This window comes from Heptranchias perlo, unplaced genomic scaffold (genome assembly GCF_035084215.1).
Source record: "Heptranchias perlo isolate sHepPer1 unplaced genomic scaffold, sHepPer1.hap1 HAP1_SCAFFOLD_70, whole genome shotgun sequence".
Taxonomy (NCBI): domain Eukaryota; kingdom Metazoa; phylum Chordata; class Chondrichthyes; order Hexanchiformes; family Hexanchidae; genus Heptranchias; species Heptranchias perlo.
The window spans coordinates 1,333,501-1,355,038 of record NW_027139729.1 but is presented as its reverse complement, the minus strand read 5'-3'; the positions used below and the strand labels follow the sequence as shown (position 1 = coordinate 1,355,038).

Here is a 21,538-nt window from a genome sequence, read left to right as displayed (position 1 = left end):
GGTATTCTATGGCGATTGACTCATCTCCTGAATTGCCAAAGCCTTTCCACCATCTACAAGGCACAAGTCAGGAGTGTGATGGAATACTCTCCACTTGCCTGGATGAGTGCAGATCCAACAACACTCAAGAAGCTCGACACCATCCAGGACAAGCAGCCCGCTTGATTGGCACCCCATCCACCACCCTAAACATTCACTAACTCCACCACTGGCGCACCGTAGCTGCAGTGTGTACCATCTACAAGATGCACTGCAGCAACTCACCAAGGCTTCATCGACAGCACCTCTCAAACCCGTGACCTCTATCACCTAGAAGGACAAGGGCAGGAGGCGCGTGGGAACAAGACCGCCTGCACGTTCTCCTCCAAGTCACACACCATCCCGACTTGGAAATATATCGCCGTTCCTTCATCGTCGCTGGGTCAAAATCCTGGAACTCCCTTCCTAACAGCACTGTGGGAGAACCTTCACCACACGGACTGCAGCGGTTCAAGAAGGCGGCTCACCACCACCTTCTCAATGGCAATTAGGGATGGGTAATAAAACCTGGCCTTGCCAGCGATGCCCACATCCCATCAATGTATAAAAAAGGTTATTACATGTGTGGATAGAGTCCATGATAGGGTACAGTGTACTTGAGCTTTAGGAGGAGATTAAATGGGTGGCGTACAGTTCATGATAGGGGAGAGTGAGTGTACATGGGCTGTGGGAGGAAATTAAATAGACTGGGTAGAGTCCATGATAGGGCAGAGTGTACATGGGATGTGGGAGGAGAGTAAATGGTCGGGTACAGTCCATCATAGTGGAGAGTGTACATGGGCTATGGAAGGAGACCAAATCGGTGGGTAGAGTCCATGATAGGGGAGAGTGAGTGTACATGGGCTGTGGGAGGAGATTAAATGGGTGGGTAGAGTCTATGATAGGGGAGGGTGTAAATGGGCTGTGGGAGGAGATTAAATGGGCAGGTGGAGTTCATGATAAGGTCGCGGGTACATGGGCTGTGGGAGGAGATTAAATGGGTCAGGTAGATTTCATAATAGTGGAGAGTTTACAAGGGCTGTGGGAGTAGATTAAATGGGTGGGGAGAGTCCATGATCAGGGAGAGTGTACATGGGCTGTGGGAGGAGATTAAATGGGTGGGTAGAGTCCATGATAGGGGATAGTGTACATGGGCTGTGGGAGGAGATTAAATGCGCGGGTAGAGCCCATGATAAGGGAGAGTGTACATGGACTGTGGGAGAAGATTAAATGGGTGGGTAGTGTCCATGATAGGGGATAATGTGCATGGGCTGTTGGAGGTGATTAAATGGGTGGGGAGAGTCCATGATAGAGGAGAGTGTACGTGGGCTGTCGGAGAAGATTAAAAGGGTGGGAAGAGTGTATATGGTCTAGGGTATAGTTTATGCTAGGGGAGAGTGTGTCTCCAAGTTTACCAGGGTGTGTTTACACTTGGCAGTGAATCTGTCACCTGGTACATCCCATCATTAATCACATTTTCCATAGAAACCAATCCCAATTCCAGCATTGAGAAAAAGAATCGAAAAAAAGCGCTGGGAGAACCAAGAACAAGTGAAGCGGCCAAGATTTAATCTAATAACCTAAAGGACAGGACCAACCTTATTGGAATCATTGAATAAGGAACAGGAAGGGTAGACAAGGTTCATGTAGTAGATGTAATATATTTGGATTTTCCGAAGGCCTTCGATAATGTACCGCATTGTAGACTCGTGGCTAAGTTCATAGCACGGAGAGTCAGGATCAGGTGGCAGAATGGATAGTAAGCTGGCTACAAAACAGAAAACCGAGAATAGAAGTTGAGGATAGCTGGTCAGACTGACAAAAGGTGGGAAGTGGAGTTCCACAGGGATCGGTGTTGGGACCATTGTTGTTCACAATTTACAATAATGATTTGGATTCGGGAATTGGAGTTACAATTTCAACATTTGCCGATGACATCAAATTGGAGGATGTATTTAATACAAAGGAAGAATGTGTCAAAATGCAAGAGAACATTAATAAACTTGCAGAATGAAGAATAAGGAGATCACACACTGCCTGGATAATAAGAGTCTAAATGGGATAGAGGAGCAAAGGAATCTAATGTTACAGATATACAGATTACTAAAAGTAGCGACGCTGGTGAATAAGATCATAAAAAGGCAAATCAAACTCTATAATTCATTTCTACAGGGATAGAATTGAAAAGCAAAGAAGTTATGTTAAACTTCTATGGAATCTTGGTTAGACCACATTTGGAATAAGGCGATCTGTTCTGGTCTCCATATTACAAATATAGGGGCATTGGAGAAGATGCAAAAAAGATTCACAAGGATGATACCAGAAATGAGAGGATATTCTTATCAGGAAAGGCTGAACAGACTGGGTCTCATTTCACTAGAAAAGAGAAGGCTCAGGGTTGACCTGATAGAGGTCTTAAAGATAATGATTGGGTTTGATAGGGTAGACATAGAGAAAACGTTTCCACTTGTGGGGAGTCCAAAATTTCAGATAATAAATATAAACTAGTCACTAATAAATCAAATAGGGAATTCAGGAGTAACTGCTTTACCCAGAGAGTGGGGAGAATCTGGAACACGCAACTAAAAGGAGTAGCTGATGCAAATAACACGGGGGCATTTAAGGGGAAGATAGATCAGCACATCAGTGAGAATGGAAGAGAAGGATATGCCGATAGTGTTAGGTGAAGTAAGGAAGGAGGAGGCTGGTGAGCAGCATAAACGCCGGCATAGACTAGTTGGGCCGAACGGCCTGTTTCTCTGCCGTAGTTTCGATGTAACTAGATGCAAAGGCTCTTTTCAGAGCCACCCACTGTATCTGTGAAAGGGCTGGTTACTGTCTGAAGGGAGACGCTGATATCATGCTACCAGTGTGGCTTTGAGCTGCTTTTGTCTCGTTGTAGACGAGATGAGGTATTAATGGGGCTGGAGTCGGGGCAGCGACCACAGTCCGGGACTTTAAACGGTGATCTATAGACCCAGCCCACACATCGCCAGATTTCTTGTATTTAATTAACTACTTGCCATGCTGGGCTCGTAAAACATCACCAGAACTGCTCGACTAACCTTTCTACATCTGTGGGATTCAGCGCTTCGCTCCGTTTCTGTTCTATTTTGTTGGATTATTTACATAACGCATCAAACACACTGGGGAATCACTGAAATGTAACTTCGTACAGCAACAAATAACTGAATTGCCGGGTGCCCAGGAGATCAGAAATCTTACTCGCCTTTGGTAATGTTAACCAGTAAACCGTGTCGACAGAGAGGCAGGGACTGATTAGGAACAGTCAACATGGTTTTGTGAGAGGAAAATCATGTCTCACGAATTTGATTGAGTTTTTTGAAGGGGTAACCAAGAAGACAGATGAGGGCTGTGCAGTAGACGTGGTCTACATGGACTTCAGCAAAGCATTTGACAAGGTACCGCATGGTAGGTTGTTACATAAGGTTAAATCTCACGGGATCCAAGGTGAGGTAGCCAATTGGATACAAAATTGGCTTGACGACAGAAGACAGAGGGTGGTTGTAGAGGGTTGTTTTTCAAACTGGAGGCCTGTGTCCAGCGGTGGGTGCTGAGTCTGCTGTTATTTGTTATTTATATTAATGATTTGGATGAGAATTTAGGAGGCATGGTTAGTAAGTTTGCAGATGACACCAAGATTGGTGGCATTGTGGACAGTGAAGAAGGTTATCTAGGATTGCAACGGGATCTTGATAAATTGGGCCAGTGGGCCGATGAATGGCAGATGGAGTTTAATTTAGATAAATGTGAGGTGATGCATTTTGGTAGATCGAATCGGGCCAGGACCTACTCCGTTAATGGTAGGGCGTTGGGGAGAGTTATAGAAAAAGAGATCTAGGAGTACAGGTTCATTGCTCCTTGAAAGTGGAGTCACAGGTGGATAGGGTGGTGAAGAAGGCAGTCGGCATGCTTAGCTTCATTGGTCAGAACATTGAATACAGGAGTTGGGATGTCTTGTTGAAGTTGTACAAGACATTATTAAGGCCACATTTGGAATACTGTGTACAGTTCTGGTCACCCTATTATAGAAAGGATATTATTAAACTAGAAAGAGTTCAGAAAATATTTACTAGGATGCTACCGGGACTTGATGGTTTGACTTATAGGGAGAGGTTAGATAGACTGAGACTTTTTTCCCTGGAGAGTAGGAGGTTAAGGGGTGATCTTATAGAAGTCTATAAAATAATGAGGGGCATAGATAAGGTAGATAGTCAAAATCTTTTCCCAAAGGTAGGGGAGTCTATAACGAGGGGACATAGATTTAAGGTGAGAGGGGAGAGATACAAAAGGGTCCAGAGGGGCAATTTTTTCACTCAAAGGGTGGTGAGTGTCTGGAACGAGCTGCCAGAGGCAGTAGTAGAGGCGGGTACAATTTTGTCTTTTAAAAAGCATTTGGACAGTTACATGGGTAAGATGGGTATAGAGGGATATGGGCCAAGTGCAGGCAATTGGGACCAGCTTAGTGGTATAAACTGGGCCTGCTTCCATGTTGTAACTTCTATGATTCTATACCCGCTTTTTTTTCATATGGGGGATTAAACAGAGAAAGCGGGAGGGGAGGAGTCAGAGTGACGGACAGAGCGGAGAGCGGTCTCTGATCTTCCAGCTCCACCTCCGGCTTTCTCCATCCGCCAATTTGAAACCGTGTATTGATAATAGAACCGAAACACAGCGCTCCGCACAAACCCTTCATATTCAAGGATTCACAGAAACCCGGAGCTTTTAAATAAGCCCTGTTACAATTAACAGTCAGTAATATTACTGCGTAAATACAGTCCCTTCGTTAACAAGTCAACCCGCCTCCTTCCATTTCAGTCCCAGACCCGATTCTATCTCCCCACACATCCCCTCCCAGACGGGTTCAGCAGTTTACAAAAACTTTATTCAAGCTGTTTTGGAGAATCTCATGTGTTGGGGTTTGTGTTATGACGCGGAGTTTCTCCGCCAGTTTTACCGTCTCACAGAGACTCTCACCCTGAAACTGTGAAAAGAAAATGATATGAACTGGGACTGGAGTCGAACACATCCCCAGTTACAGTGAGGCTCGGACACCCCATTCTCTCTGTTTTATGTCAGACAATATCCCACCTTCATGTCCAGCACGAGAGAGAGAGACAAAAACACACTGTCAGTCTTACACTTCCTATCAGAGTGTTCATATGACGCTTAATAGCAGTATCCACCTTAATATACAGCATCAGCTAGTCAGAGAGAACGGGAGACAGAGCGAGCGTGGATGCATAGTGCCACAGTATCAGTTCCAGACTGATCTGCAAATTTCCGCTTTATCCAGAAAATCCCGTTGGAGAGGCAGAAGATGCAATCTCATTTCTCACTGTTATACCAGAGACGGACACACTATTAATCCGATACTCAGGGACAGTTCAGAGGGTGACAAAAACAATGTGGGCCGAATTTAACTCTCTTGCCTGTTGTACTATATTCGGTTTGCTGTTCAGGGCCGTTCGCTATTACTCTCAGTGACCGAGAGTTTCACTCTGATTATATTCATCTAGGACTGTTGCTGTCAGATATTAATCCTGCACGGTCCCACAAAATACACCGACTCCCACTTTCCTCCCATTTTTCTCCAGGATTAGTATGAGAAATCCTGCTTCCAGTTTCAGAGTCACAAGTCATTTAATCGGTAAAGGGGCCAAGAATGAACAGAACCAATTGGCTCATTTCAGAGCCGCTCACTTTATCTCTGAAAGACTATTTTCCATCAAAAGATACCGAGAGAAACAGCAGGGATGGAAACATCTAGTTTAATAGTTAGAGATTGGAAAGTCAGTCTGGATTCCAGCGTTAGGCACTGGTGGAATCCCATCTGTTTCCCATTCTGGTGCCTGTTCCTGCACTGCCTGTAGACCCCATTCCCTCTGACCTTTCCCCCAGACCCACTTCCTTTGCTCAGACTCGGAAAAATTCCAATTGGGGAAAGTTTCCATCGATTTTTGTATTGGGAATTAAACCAGATATCTGCGCATGCGTGACTCAGCCCCGCCCCCAGCGCTGGTTGTTGGTGAGCAGAAGAGCGCATGCGCGCTGCCCTCCCCCAGCTCGGTCTGTGGGCGCCATTCCCTCAGTGAGCGGAAGAAGATGGTTTAAAACAGCCGGGAATGGAGAGATCACGGCCCCCGGGGGAAGGGAGCAAAGAGCAGCCTCGTTACAGCAGCTCATCGCTTCGGGACCGTGTCCGCAGATGGGCTCAGAGATCGGCATTGAGTCCGGGGGAAGGTCAGGGGGAGTCCGGGGGCTGTTTGTAAGAGGCGGAGTGGATCAGGAACTGGTCCCGGAACATGGAGTGAGCGGGGGAAGGGAGAGGTCATTCTCGGGCTGTGTGTGTCCAGGGTGTGTCCCCGGTAAGAGAGACTGAATGGGAAGAACCTGCTATTTAAAATCATTGCTGCTTTCTCTCCCCAAACCAGTAGTGAATGTTCCTGGTTTAGTTCCAGTCTCACCCTGTTTATTGTTATTGGACAGTGAAGAGTGGAAACAGAGCCGGACAGTAAGGATGTGGGGAGTTATACAAAGAGCATCTATTGCAGGCATCAGGTGAGAAGTGTGAAGGACACGTTTTAAATAGCTTCTGTTTGTTTTCAGTTGAACGGTTAGTCCCATGGGAGAGGGGATTAGAAACCTGACCTGGACAAAGATCCCTGCTCCATCGGGTAGTCCCATTCATGGATCAGTGCAGGGGTTGTGTTGTGTCTGGATGTCACGAAATTGTTTTAAAATCGCCCAACACACCTGGTGTGCAGAAGCTGAGTGCTGCAGTACTGCAGTGGAGTCAGACACTGACACTGTTTGTATCACTGGTTTTCATTTGTGGATATTCAAAATAATTATTCACAGATATTAAACTGATCACTTCTGTATTTTCGACCTCACCTGTTCTTGATTTACAAGATATATGTTTCTTTTTACAGGCAAACCCTTGAAGGAGCCAGAATGAATGTGAAGTTTCCTCCATCCGAGGCAAAGGAACAGTGCAGCCAGCTCCTTCTCACACACAGTAAGTACATTATCACTCACAGAGCACGGAGTCATAGACAGGTCATCAGTTCCACAGTCTCAGACAGCAGAAGTATTCAGTCCCACACTGATCCCAAGTTCCAGAGACACATTTTCAATCCAACAGTCAAACAGAGCAGGTGAGGCAGACACTGTTCCATTTCCCCCTCACTCAGTCCCGCTGACAGGTGGATACAAAAATCCCAGTCCAAAGTCATGCTTTCAGATTGTCAATTTCAATAAAGGATAACTTTAGCCATGAATTAAATCCCAGATACCCCAAGATTCCAATTGTATGCGAGCCCAAAACTCTCTCACACACACACGTGAGTTTCATACATGAAGTATCAATTCGAATTGTGTACCATTCGAATACAAATTGCAAGTCCAAAACTCTTGTGCAGTATCAGATTAAGAAATGCTGTGACAGTGTAACCTGAGAAACACATTAGATACCAGTTTATAATAAACTCATAGTATGAGATTTAAAGATAAAGTGTCAATTCTGTGAGCACACATTACACACGAGTCCAAAAATCTTATAATAAAACTTAAAGATGCAGTATCAATTCCTCCAGTGCAGACTGATCTACACATTATATACCAATTCAAAAATGTCACCATATCAGGTTGAAAGATATATTATCATTCACAACAATACTGACAGAGATACAGATTTAATAGTAGTCCAAAATCAGACAAATTATCTGATTAAAACCTCCAGCATCAAATCCTAAAGTGTATCCATATTTACCAATTAAATAATGAGAAAAACTACTTTAACATTAAGATATTAAAGCTACAGTATTGAATACCATAATGTAATCTGAGAGAATAATGATGGACAGATACAGAATGAATCTCACACTCAAATACAGTACAGAGACACACAAACACAGAATGAATCTCACACTCACATACCGTACCAGAGACTGACAGATGCAGAAGGAATCCCAAGCACACATACAGTACGAGAGGTTGCCAGACACAGAGTGAATCCCACACTCAATTATGGAACCAGAGATGACAGAAACAGAATGAATCCCAAACGGGCTGACAGTACCAAGGACTGACAGATACTGAGTTCATCCCACACTCACATGCAATACCAAGGACTGACAGATATGAGATCATCCCATACTCTCATAAAGCACCAGAGACTGACAGATGCAGAAAGAATCCAACACTCACATACAGTACCAGAGACTGACCAATACAGAATGAATCCCTCACTCACAACCAGTACTAGATGCTGACAGATACAGAATGAATCCCACAGTCACAAAGAGAATCAGGAACTGACAGTCACAGAATGAATCTCACAATCACACTACTGCAGACTGAGTTACATTTTACATACCAGTTCAAAGATATCATCGTGTCAGATTGAAAGATATAGTATAAATTCCATTAGTGCAGACTGAGCTACATATTAGATATATTAGTAAATACTCATAGAGTATTATACTGAAATAAACATTATCAATACCATTGTTTCAGACTGAGCGACACATTACATACGAGTCCAAAAACCTCATAAATGATCAGACTGGAAGATACCGTATCAATTCTATGAGCACTGCCTGACCTGTACATTACATACCAGACTGAAAATCCCATACAATATTAGACTGAAAGATACATTATCAATTCCATCAGTGCAGACTGAGCCACACATAATATAGCAGTCCAAGAATCTCATACCCTATCAGACTCAAAGATACAATATCAATTCCATAGCACGTACTGAGCTCCATGTTACTCACCAGTCCAAAAATCACAGAGAATATCAGATCGAAAGATTCAGTATCACTTCCATTATTGAAGACTGAGCTACACATCTCATTCCAGTCCAAAAATCTCATACAGTGTCAGACTGATAGATACAGTATTAATTCCTTTAGTGCAGGCTGAGCTACATATTACATACCAGTGCATAAATCTCATACAATAACAGATTGAGATGCAGAATTAATCCCATTATTGCAGACTGAGCTAAACATTACATACCAATCCAATAATTTCACTGTGAACAGATTGAAAGGTACATAATCTCTTAACTCTATTGTGAATGATAAAAATGTAATACTACTCCAAAGCTCACACATGTTTGATTAAAGAAAATCGAAAAGTGTATCTATATTTACAAATTAAACACGAGATGAAGAACTGTATATAAATTAAAGTATTAAAGATACAGTTTCAAATTCGATACTGTAAACTGAAATAAGAATACAGAATGAATTCAGACTTGCACATTGTCTCAGAGACTGAATTACAGAATGAATCCCACACTCAGATAATGTAGCAGAGAATGGCAGATCCAGAATGAATCCCACACTCACACACGGTACCAGAGACTGACAGATAATGAATCCCACACTCACACACAGGAGCAGAGACTGACAGATACGGAATGAATCCCACACTCACTCACAGTACCTGAGACTGACAGATACGGATTGATTCCCACACTCACACACAGGAGCAGAGACTGACAGATACAGAATGAATCCCACACTCACACACAGTGCCTGATACCTGCAGATACAGAATGAATCCCACACTCACACACAGAGCAGAGACTGACAGATACAGAATGAATCCCACACTCAAACACAGAGCAGAGACTGACAGATACAGAATGAATCCCACACTCACACACAGTACCAGAGACTGACAGACACAGAATGAATCCCACACTCACACACAGTACCAGAGACTGACAGATACAGAATGAATCCCACACACACACAGTAACAGAGACTGACAGATACAGAATGAATCCCACACTCACAGACTGTACTGGAGACTACAGATACAGTATGAATGTCACAGTCACATTACTACAGACTGAGTTACACTTTACAGACCAGTCCAAAGATCTCATTGTGGCAGATTGAAAGATACAGTATCAATTCTGTTGGTGCAGACTGAGCTACATATTAGATATATTGGTAAATACTCGTGTGATACTGAAATAAACATTATCAATACCATTGGTACAGACTGAGCTATACATTACATACGAGTCCAAAATTCACAAATGACCAGACTGGAAGATATAATTTAAATTCTATTAGCACCGCCTGAGCTCAACATTATATATCAGTCCAACAATCTCATACAATTTTAGACTGAAAGATACAGAATCGATTCAATTAGTGCAGACTGAGCCACACATTATCTTGCAGTCCAAGAATCTCATCCCGTATCAGACTCAAAGATACAATATCAATTCCATTAACACAGACTGATCTGTATGTTACTCATCAGTCCAAAAATTTCATACAGTATCAGACTGATAGATACAGTATCAATTTCTTTAGTGCAGGATGAGCTACATATTACATACCAGTCCAAAAATCACCTACAGTGTTAGACTCAGATACAGAATTATTGCAGAATGAAATACACATTACATACCAGTCCAGTAATTTCACTGTGAACAGATTGAAAGGTACATTATCATTCACAATCGAGTTCAGAGATTAAGATGTAATACTACTCCAAAACTCACACACGTCGTTTGATTAAGGAAAATCGAAAATGTATCCATATTAACAAACTAAATGCTCGATGAAGAACTGTATATAATTTAAAGTGTTAAAGATACAGTATCAAATACGATACTGCGAATTGAAATAAGAATACAGAATGAATCCAGACTTGCACATTGTCTCAGAGACTGAATTACAGAATGAATCCCAAACTGAGATAAATAGCAGAGAATGGCAGATACAGAATGTATCCCACAACAGACAGTAGCAGAGACTGACAGATACAGAATGAATGCATCAATTATATATAGTACCTGGAGACTGACAGATGCAGAATATACCCCATGCTCACACTCAGTAACAATGACTGACAGATACAGAATAAATCCCACTCTCATATACAGTATCAGAGACTGACCTCTACTGGCGGTAAGCGACAACTGTAATGAGGGAACAAATTCACATTATCTGTCATGGTTGCAGAAACAGGACAATGTGCAATGTGAGGAAAGTTTCTGTCTGTAACTTTTACTCTCGTATTTTTGCACTTTTTGACGGTGAAAACTGAAGACAATTGATTCATAATAAAGTTTTTGTTTCACTCATTCGATAGTTGTGAATTTGCCCCATTATATTTCACTGTATATTGCACAGTGTTTGTCTCTGATTTCTCAGGATGATTTACATTGCTCCTTTACCCCATTTAGACTCTTATTTTCCAAACAGTATGTGGCCTCCTTATTCCCCGTAGCGAAATGCCCCACCTCACACCTTTCTATATTGAAATTCAATGACCATTGACACGGCCGTTCTGCAAGTTGATTTTGTCCCAGTCTTCCTCAGTATAGACAGTATCCCCTCAATCAATTACCAGAATTTAACACAGCATTACAAGTAGTGTTTGGTCCAACAAAATGTACTTGCAGCTCGTCTCCATTCCGAGTTTTTCTAAATCCCACCCGTGCAATATAATGTGAAGAATGAGTTTATCTTCTGTCCCTCTCTCATCTGTAAACTTCAATGACCCGGGGTTTGGGGACATCTACTGGCCGGAAGCAGAACTGCAACAGTTCGGAACAAATTGCTGAAACCGGACAATGTGCAGTGTGAGCGTGTTTGTGATTTGTGGCAGGTATTAAATCTGATTTTTTTTTAAACCCGCCCATTAACATTTCTTGTTTGTTATTGAACAGTAAACAGAGCCGGACAGTAAGGATGTGGGGTGTTATACAAAGAGCATCTATTGCAGGCATCATGTGAGAAGTTTGAAGGACACATTTTAAACAGTGGCTGTTTTGTTTCGTTTGAATGGTTAGTCCCAAGGGAGAGGGGATTAGAAATCTGATATGTGCAAAGCTCCCCGCCCCATCGGGTAGTCCCATTGATGGATCAGTGCAGGGGGTGGGCCGTGTTTGGATATCACTAAATTGTTGTAAAACAGCCCAACACACCTGGTGTGCAGAAGCTGAGTGCTGCAGTACTGCAGTGGAGTCAGACACTGACACTCTTTGTATCGCTGGTTTTCATTTGTGGATATTACAATGATTATTAACAGAGAGATTCAATTGATCACTTTTGTATTTTCTACCTCACCTGTTCTTGAATTACAAGAGATACATTTTCTTCCAGAGGCAAATCCTTGAAGGACCCAGAATCAGTGTGATGTTTCCTCCACTCGAGGCACAAGGAACAGTGCAGCCAGCTCCTTCTCACACACAGTATGTATATTATCACTCACAGAGCACAGCGACACAGACAGGTCATCAGTCCCACATTCTCAGACAAGCAGAAATATTTAATCCTACACTGATCCCAATCCAACAGTCAAACAGAGCAGGAGAGACAGACGGAATTTCCATTTCACAACAACTCAGTACCACTGACCGGCAGATCAATAATTCCCAGTCCAAAATTACACCCACTATCAGATTGAAAGGCACTGTGTCAATCTCATATTAGTTCAGCCTTAGCTACAAATTAAATACCAGATAGAACTGACACATGGTACCGATTGATAGATACAGAATCAATCACAATAATGTACCCCGAGATTCAAATTAAATACCAGCCCACAACTCACACACATGATGAGCTTAAAGATGCAGTATTCATGACAATATTGGACACTAAGATATAAATTAGATACCAGTTCAGATGTTGCCCATATTTGAATCACACATATGTCCAAAAATCTCATAGTGTCTGAATGAAATGTACAGTTTCAATTCCTTTACCGGAGACTGAGGTGCACATTAGATACAAGTCCAAAATTCTCATACAGTATCAGATTGAAAGATACAGTATCAATTCCATTAATGCAGACTGAGCTACACATCACATACCAGTCTAAAAATCTCTGTGTCAGATTGAAAGATACAGTTTCGATTTGATTCGTACAGACTGACCCACACGTTACATACCAGCATACAAATCTCACACAGTATCTGACTGAAAGATACAGTATCAATCCCATTAGTGCAGACTGAGCTGCACATTAGATACCAGTCCAGAAATCACATTCTGGGTCATGCTGAAAGATGCAGTTTGAATTCCATTTGTGCAGACTGAGCTACACAACAGACACCAGCCCAAAAATCTCTGTGTCAGATTGAAAGATACAGTATCAATTCCATTAGTGCAGATTGAGCTTCACATTATATATGGTCCAACATTCGAATACATTATCGTACTGAAAGATACAGTATAAATCCTATTCATGTTGACGAAGCTACACATTGCAAACCAGTCCAATAATCTGATCAACTCATGCTGAAAGGTACGGCATCAATACCATTATTGCAGACTGAGTTATTCCTTACACACAAGTCCAAATACAGCACAAAGTGTCAGACTGAAAGATACAGTATCAATCCCATTAATGCAGACTGAACTACACATTAAATACCAGTCCAAAAATCACACAGTGTCAGCTTGAAAGATAAAGTATCAATTCCACTAGCCCAGACTGAGCTACACAATAAATACCAGTCCAATAATTTCACAGTAAGGTATTGAAATGTACATTATCATTTAAAATAGTCTTCACAGAAATTAAGATATAATCCTACATCAAAACTCACAAACATTGTTTGATTAAAACAAAATCCAAAAGTGTATCCATAATTACAAATTAACGCTAGACAAAGGACCATGCATACATTCATGTATTAAAGACACAGTTTCATGCAACATACTGCAACCTGAAATAAAAATACAGAACGAATCCAGACTTGCACTTTGTCCCAGAGATTGAGTTACAGAATGAATCCCACGCTGAGATATAATACCAGAGACTGACTGCAACAGAATGAATCCCACACTCACAGGCAGCACCAGAGACTGACAGATACAGAATGAATCCCACACTCACACACAGCACCAGAGACTGACAGATTCAGAATGAATCCCACACTCACACACAGTACCAGAGACTGACAGATTCAGAATGAATCCCACACTCACACACAGTACCTGAGACTGACAGATACAGAGTAAATCCTACATTCACACACAGTACCAAAGACTGACAAATTCAGAATTAATCCCTCACTCACACACAGTACCAGAGACTGACAGATACAGAGTAAATCCCACACTCACATAAAGTACCGGAGACTGACAGATATATTATGAATTTCACACTCACACACAGTACCTGAGTCTGACAGATACAGAGTTAATCCTAAATTCACACACAGTACCAGAGACTGACAGATTCAGAATTAGTCCCACAATCACACACAGTACCAGAGAATGACAGATACAGAGTAAATCCCTCACTCACATACAGTACCGGAGACTGACAGATACAGAGTAAATCCCACACTCACATGCAGTACTGGAGACTGACAGATATATTATGAATCTCACACTCACGCACAGTACCACGGACTGACAGGTTCAGAATAAATCCCACACTCACACACTGTACCGGAGACTGACAGGTGTAGAATCAATCTCACACTCACACACAGTACCAGAGACTGAAGAGAGAGAATTAATCTCAAACTCACAGACAGTACTGGAGACTGACAGATAAAGAATGAATATACAGTCTGACATCTACTGGCCGTAAGGGAGAACTGTAACAGAGTGGAACAAATTCACATTGTCTGTCGTTGTGACAGATTCAGGACAAAGTGCAATGTGAGGTAATAGTTTCTCTCTGTAACTTCTAGTCTCGTATTTTTTCATATTTTGACAGTGAAATATTAAGACAATTGATTCAGAATAAAGTTTTTGTTTTACTCATTCGATAGTTGTGAATTTGCCCCATTATATTTCACTGTACATTGCGCAATATTTCTGTCTGATTTCTCAGGACACGATTTAGATTAATACAAATAAACCGAACTGAAACAGAAATAAAAACTGAGCACAAAGCTGGAAGTTTTAATCGCGACCGTCAAAGGTGAAAGGGATAAAATAGAGAGAAAAAAATACCAAAAATGCTGGAAAGACTCAGCAGGTCCGGCAGCATCTGTGGAGAAGGGAAGCTCGGGTTAACGGTTCAGGACTATGACCTTTCTATAGATCAGACATAATTTAAATAAGGAACGGGAATCAGCAGAGGGAAAGACTTCAGAAAATCAATTAATTTCACTGAATCCGGGCAATTGTGTCCAATATCCACAGTACAGATCAGGGGAAATAATAATACAAAGGGACAGAGTTAAATTCAACATTATGGGGGATATAAATGAGCTTTAAAAGTATTTTTTCAAATGTAAATTAGACCCATTTGTGTTTTGGAAACACTATCCCTCTGAACAGCATCAAATTCGGTTCCAGTCTTGGTGTTTCTGAATTAAGCGAACTGGGATTCAAACCTGTTGGAATTAACTGTTTGGAAGGCAGCTCTGCTCACCATTATAGCGCCTTAGTTCACTCAGAGGGAGAAATAGAGTGTTTCTGTGGAGTTTGGGTTTTGAGTTTCTGGCACTTTAATCACAGACAATAAATAGTTCCCAAACACCAGCCCCTGAACAGACACAACAAGCTGGTGGAATTTCTCATTTATAAATATTAAATAAGGAAACGGCCAGGAAGATTTCACAAGAACAATTGGGGAAGCAAAGAGGAACTACGAAATTAAATTATCAAGGAATATCAAAAGAAATAGTAAATTATTCTCCAGACGCATAAATAAAACAGGGAAAATCAGAATAGCTTCAGTGCCACCAAGGAATGCACAAAATAAACGCACAGGTAACGTAAGTGAAATGGCAGAAATCTTAAATGATTACTTTGCCTCAGTATTTACCCGGGAGATTAACAGGGTGAACATGATATTAGAGGAAGAGGTCAATAAAGATATCAAGACATTTAAGTTAGAAAGGGTGGTTAAACTCCTGGTCCAGATGGATTCCATCTGCACATATTAAATGAAGCAAGGAAAGGGATAGCAGAGGCACTGTTACATATATAGAAAAAATCATCACAAAAGGAATAGTGCCAGAGGACTGGATGACAGTTAATGTGATTCTTATATTTTAAAACAGGAGATAGAACAATTCCAGGGAACTATAGACCAGTTAACTAAAGGTCGGTGGTAGGAGTGATCATGGAATTCTTTACTCAATGAAGCAGTAAAAAAACATCTGAAAACCGAAAATATAATAAAGAATAGTCTGCACGGATTTCAGAAAGGGAAGGTTTAACAGTTTGGCAGAAGGTTTGACAGTTTAAATTACAGTTCAACATAACTTATCTGCTTCTCAATTCGATTCCTCGAGAAATAAACTTCTGTTTGCTTTCTGTGGCCTTATCAACTTGTGTTGCTACTTTTAATGATTTGTCAATCTGTACCCCTAAATCCCTTTGCTCTTCTACCCCATTTAGACTCTTATTTTCCAAGCAGTATGTGGCCTCCTTATTCCCCCGAGCAAAACGCACCACCTCACACCTTTCTATATTGAAATTCAATGGCCATTTACACGGCCTTTCAGCAAGCTTATCAATTCTTCTTGTATTTTGTCGCAGTCTTCCTCAGTATAGACAATACCCCCTAAATTAATTACAAGAATTTAACACAGCATTACAACTAACGTTTGTTCTCACAAAATGTACTTGCAGCTCGTCTCCATTGCCAGTTTTTCTAAATCCCACCCGTGCAATATAATGTGAAGAATGAGTTTATCTTCTGTCCCTCTCTCATCTGCAAACTTCAATGACCTGGGGTTTGGGGACATCCACTGGCCGGAAGCAGAACTGCAACAGTTCGGAACAAATTGCTGAAACCGGACAATGTGCAGTGTGAGCTTGTTTGTGATTGGTGGCAGGTATTAAATCTGATTGGATATCTGAAGAAACCAATCAGACAGTTTCAGTTAATAATTATTGTGACATCACTTCCTATGACCCAATCACAATCATTGCCTTCCCCCATCCCTCATTACCATTGGGCTGTGGGGCTGCCTATTTAATCCGAGCTCGGAGCGGATTTGGGTCATTTCTGGGTCTGAAATTGAGTTTGAAAATGCCTGAGGACAAGAAAGCAGCTCCCAAGAAGGGCGCCAAGAAAACCTTGAATAAAGCACCAGCCAAGGGCGGCAAGAAGCGGAGAAAGTCGAGGAAGGAGAGTTACTCCATCTACGTCTACAAAGTGATGAAGCAGGTTCACCCCGACACCGGCATCTCCTCCAAGGCCATGAGCATCATGAACTCCTTTGTGAACGATATTTTCGAGCGCATCGCGGGTGAGGCTTCCCGCCTGGCCCATTATAATAAACGGCGCACCATCAGCTCCCGGGAGATCCAGACCGCCGTGCGCCTGCTGCTGCCCGGAGAACTGGCCAAGCACGCCGTGTCGGAAGGGACAAAGGCGGTGACCAAGTACACCAGCTCCAAGTAAAACTCCACAATGTACTGAAAAAAAAACAACGGCTCTTTTAAGAGCCACCCACAACCTCTCTGAAGGAGCTGCATTTCCGATATATTTACATAGTATGTTTTTAATACCGCGATATTATTCCAATCGAAAACTGATACTCTACGCCGTTGAAATTTCTGACCCAGAAAGTGAACACGAGTTTCTGATCCGCTCCTTCCCATTCGCTTTGTTCTTAAAGCGTTACTATTCCGGCGACGAACACACCCTGAATGACCCCTTAGCATTTCCATTATCTCTATGAATTCAGTCTCCCCACATTAAAAGCAAACCCACCCCTTGCAGTAACACAGCGGAGTCGGGGCAGAATGAGAACTCCGTCCGGGTCCGTCTTTTCACAGAAACACTCTCGGCTCTGTGAGAAGGGACCAATCTATAACGTGTCACTTTTATAAAGACTAAATTGAAACGTGTCCCTTCACGGGATGCTGTGAATGGGGATTTCGTCCCGAACGGTACAGTTTGAAAGCGATGATAAAATTAGCGATAATTTAAAGCAGATTTTAAAACAGCGCCAGCGATTGGTGACGGGTAGCGCTGAATAAGACAAGATAAAAAGAACGGGTTTAAAATCTTGTGCTCAGGGAGAACATTGATCGAAATCCCGTCCTTTACTGCACTGAAATTGGCGGGCTTTTTGAAATTCATCAAATTCCTTGTCTGACCGTTGAGGCCGGAAAATCCCGCCCTCTTCTGATTCCCAGCTATCTGATTGGTTAATGAAATAGGCAAATGAGGTGTATTAAAGAACAACCAATCAGATGACCTTTCAGTCTATAAGAAGGGGAAATACGGAAATCATTCTTCATTCTTTGTGAAAGTGTTTGTGAGATTGTGGAAATGTCTGGAAGAGGAAAAACCGGCGGTAAAGCTCGTGCCAAGGCCAAGTCTCGCTCATCCCGGGCCGGACTGCAGTTCCCTGTGGGCCGTGTTCACAGGCACCTGCGAAAGGGGAACTACGCTGAACGTGTGGGTGCCGGAGCCCCGGTCTATCTGGCTGCTGTGCTCGAGTATCTGACGGCTGAAATCCTCGAGCTGGCCGGCAACGCGGCCCGGGACAACAAGAAGACCCGAATCATCCCCAGACACCTGCAGCTGGCCATCCGCAACGACGAGGAGCTCAACAAGCTGCTGGGACGGGTGACCATCGCTCAGGGCGGGGTGCTGCCTAATATCCAGGCCGTGCTGCTGCCGAAGAAAACCAGCACTGTGAGCTCCAAGAGCAAATAAAGCGACCAAGATTTAATCTGATAACCCAAAGGCTCTTTTCAGAGCCACCCACTGTATTTATGAAAGGGCTGGTCACTGTCTGTCAAAGGACTTGATTCCGATTCGCGAAACTAACAATAATTTCTAAAATACAAATGATCCATATCGGTCTGTTGCAGTACTCGCTTCCGGACCGCAGATGTCGCCAACCTCCAATAGATTGAAATTTGCAGTTTGTCTGGTGAATGAGACAAAATACCAGAACCGTCAGAATTGTTAACTGGGTGGGTGGGATGCAGAAATACCAGGGACGCTTGTTATTTTACCCAGATGTATACAACAGATGCTGAATGATAAGTTGTTTATTGTGTCAGCGATTACTGATTAAAGAATGTGTAAAATTTGTGTTTGGATGTGAGTGAGGTATTTATTCTGTCCCTGCCCGTCTGATATCTGCTCCCTCCCCTTTGTACATTTCCCGTTTAAGCAAATTTCTCACGGCTCTGCCATTTCAACCCAGGAGATCACAGCTCTTTCCATCGCCGATTTGGTGGCTCTGAAAAGAGCCTTTGTTGCACTTGGTGCTGAAGCCGGGTCGGGTTTAGGCGCGCTCCCCGCGGATGCGGCGGGCCAGCTGGATGTCTTTGGGCATGATGGTGACTCGCTTGGCGTGGATGGCGCACAGGTTGGTGTCCTCAAACAGGCCCACCAGGTAAGCCTCGCTGGCCTCCTGCAGGGCCATGACGGACGAGCTCTGGAAGCGCAGGTCTGTCTTGAAGTCCTGAGCGATCTCTCGCACCAGGCGCTGGAAGGGCAGTTTGCGGATCAGCAGCTCGGTGGATTTCTGGTAGCGGCGGATCTCCCTCAGAGCCACAGTGCCGGGTCTGTAGCGATGAGGCTTCTTCACTCCGCCCGTGGCTGGAGCGCTCTTCCTCGCCGCTTTGGTAGCCAACTGTTTGCGAGGAGCTTTCCCGCCGGTCGATTTGCGCGCTGTCTGCTTGGTCCTGGCCATTTTCTGAACCGATCTCAACACAACCTGAGACACAAAGACTGTTAATACGGAGTCAGCTCTGGGGCCGCCTTATAAAGGGTCTAAGGGGATCCGCCCCTGGACTGTGATTGGCTTCAGTCACACACCCTGTCAGGGACAGACCGCCAAGGGACTCGAATTGAACCGAGTTCTGTCAGTCAGAACGAAACGGCGGGAGATATTGGGCTCCAATTGGCTGAGCTGAAATTAATCATCAATTTCAAAAAGCCCGCCAATTTCAGAGCATCAAATAAGTTTCAAGAAAAGCTCATTTCCCTCCAGCAATTTAAGAATCTCTCTCTTCAAATCTCCACTATTTCCCACTTGTCAGCTCAAATCTCAGGCTGTTTCACATTCCGGTTCATTCTCTGATCTGTCTGTAAACGGGCGGGAATAAAGCCCCGGTCATTGCTTTCCGAAACGGGACAAAGTCCAGCTTCAATTTCAAAAATCCCGCCAGTTCCGGCCCGGTGAACCGCTCCTCAAACAGAAACTTCACATCGAACTGATAATTGAATGAGAGCAGGAAATAAAGACCGAGCAGAGAGGACACAGCGGGAGAGGGAGTGAGGAGGGATTTTACTCTGAGCGGAGAATGTAATGTCTGGGGAAAGACTCTGTATCACCGCCTGTTCATTTATACCGTGAAACGGGAATTCCGCTCCTTCTCTCGGGATGGCCCAGAACCCGGGCCGTTGTTTCTGATCTCCCTGTACCGAGTGTTGGGGAATCTCCCCATAATAATTAAATATCGGAAACTGCTTCCCCATCCCAAGATCTTTCCTCTCCCCGTTCCCAGGTCAGTGCTCCCTCTGTGAGGCGGTGGGTGGCTCTTAGAAGAGCCTTTGTTTTGTGTTCGGTTTGAAAGGGTCGAGTTGTTCAGCCGCCGAATCCATAGAGAGTGCGGCCCTGCCGTTTCAGAGCGTACACCACATCCATGGCAGTGACCGTCTTGCGCTTGGCGTGTTCAGTGTAGGTGACCGCCTCCCTGATCACATTCTCCAGGAAAACCTTCAGCACCCCGCGGGTTTCCTCGTAGATCAGACCCGAGATCCGCTTGACACCGCCACGGCGAGCCAGGCGGCGGATGGCTGGTTTGGTGATCCCCTGGATGTTATCACGAAGCACTTTCCGGTGCCGCTTTGCTCCGCCTTTGCCCAGTCCTTTGCCTCCTTTACCTCTTGTAAACAATTTTACAACACCAAGTTATAGTCCAGCAATTTTGACGAAGGAGGAAGCCTCCGAAAGCTTGTTAATTTAAAATAAAATTGCTGGACTATAACTTGGTGTTGTAAAATTGTTTACAATTGTCAACCCCAGTCGATCACCGGCATCTCCACATCCTTTACCTCTGCCAGACATGATGATTCTTCACTCAAATCGCTGCTGAATGAATAACAAACTTATGCTGCTTCCGTTTTTATGCAGCCTGCCCCGACCTGACTGAAACAGACACAGGGAGGGGAGGAGACAGAGTGAGATTTTAAACAGAGAGGGGAGGAGACAGAGTGAGATATTAAACAGGGAGGGGAGGAGACAGAGTGAGAGGACAGAGAGGGGAGGAGACAGTCAGAGTGACGGACAGAGCGGAGAGCGGCCTCTGATATTCCAGCTCCACCTCCAGCTTTCTCCACCCGCCAATTTCAAACCGTTTATCGATAATAGAACCGAAACACAGCGCTCCGCACAAACCCTGACAGACTCGGGCTTCATATTCAAGGATTCCCAGAAAAACAAAGCTTTTAAATAAGCCCCGTTACAATTAACAGTCAGTAATATTCCTGCCTAAATACAGTCCCTTCTATAACAAGTCAACCCGCCTCCTTCCATTTCAGTCCCAGACCCGATTCG

General features: G+C 43.4%; 2 protein-coding genes across 3 annotated transcripts in view; both read left to right on the top strand.

The window, feature by feature from the left end:
- Nucleotides 1-21,538, top strand: part of LOC137318393 (zinc finger protein 3-like) — a 626,361-nt gene that overhangs the window by 285,307 nt on the left and 319,516 nt on the right. The gene's annotated exons all lie outside the window — the stretch shown is intronic.
- Nucleotides 1-21,538, top strand: part of LOC137318355 (zinc finger protein 271-like) — a 145,632-nt gene that overhangs the window by 110,930 nt on the left and 13,164 nt on the right. The window lies entirely within an intron of this gene.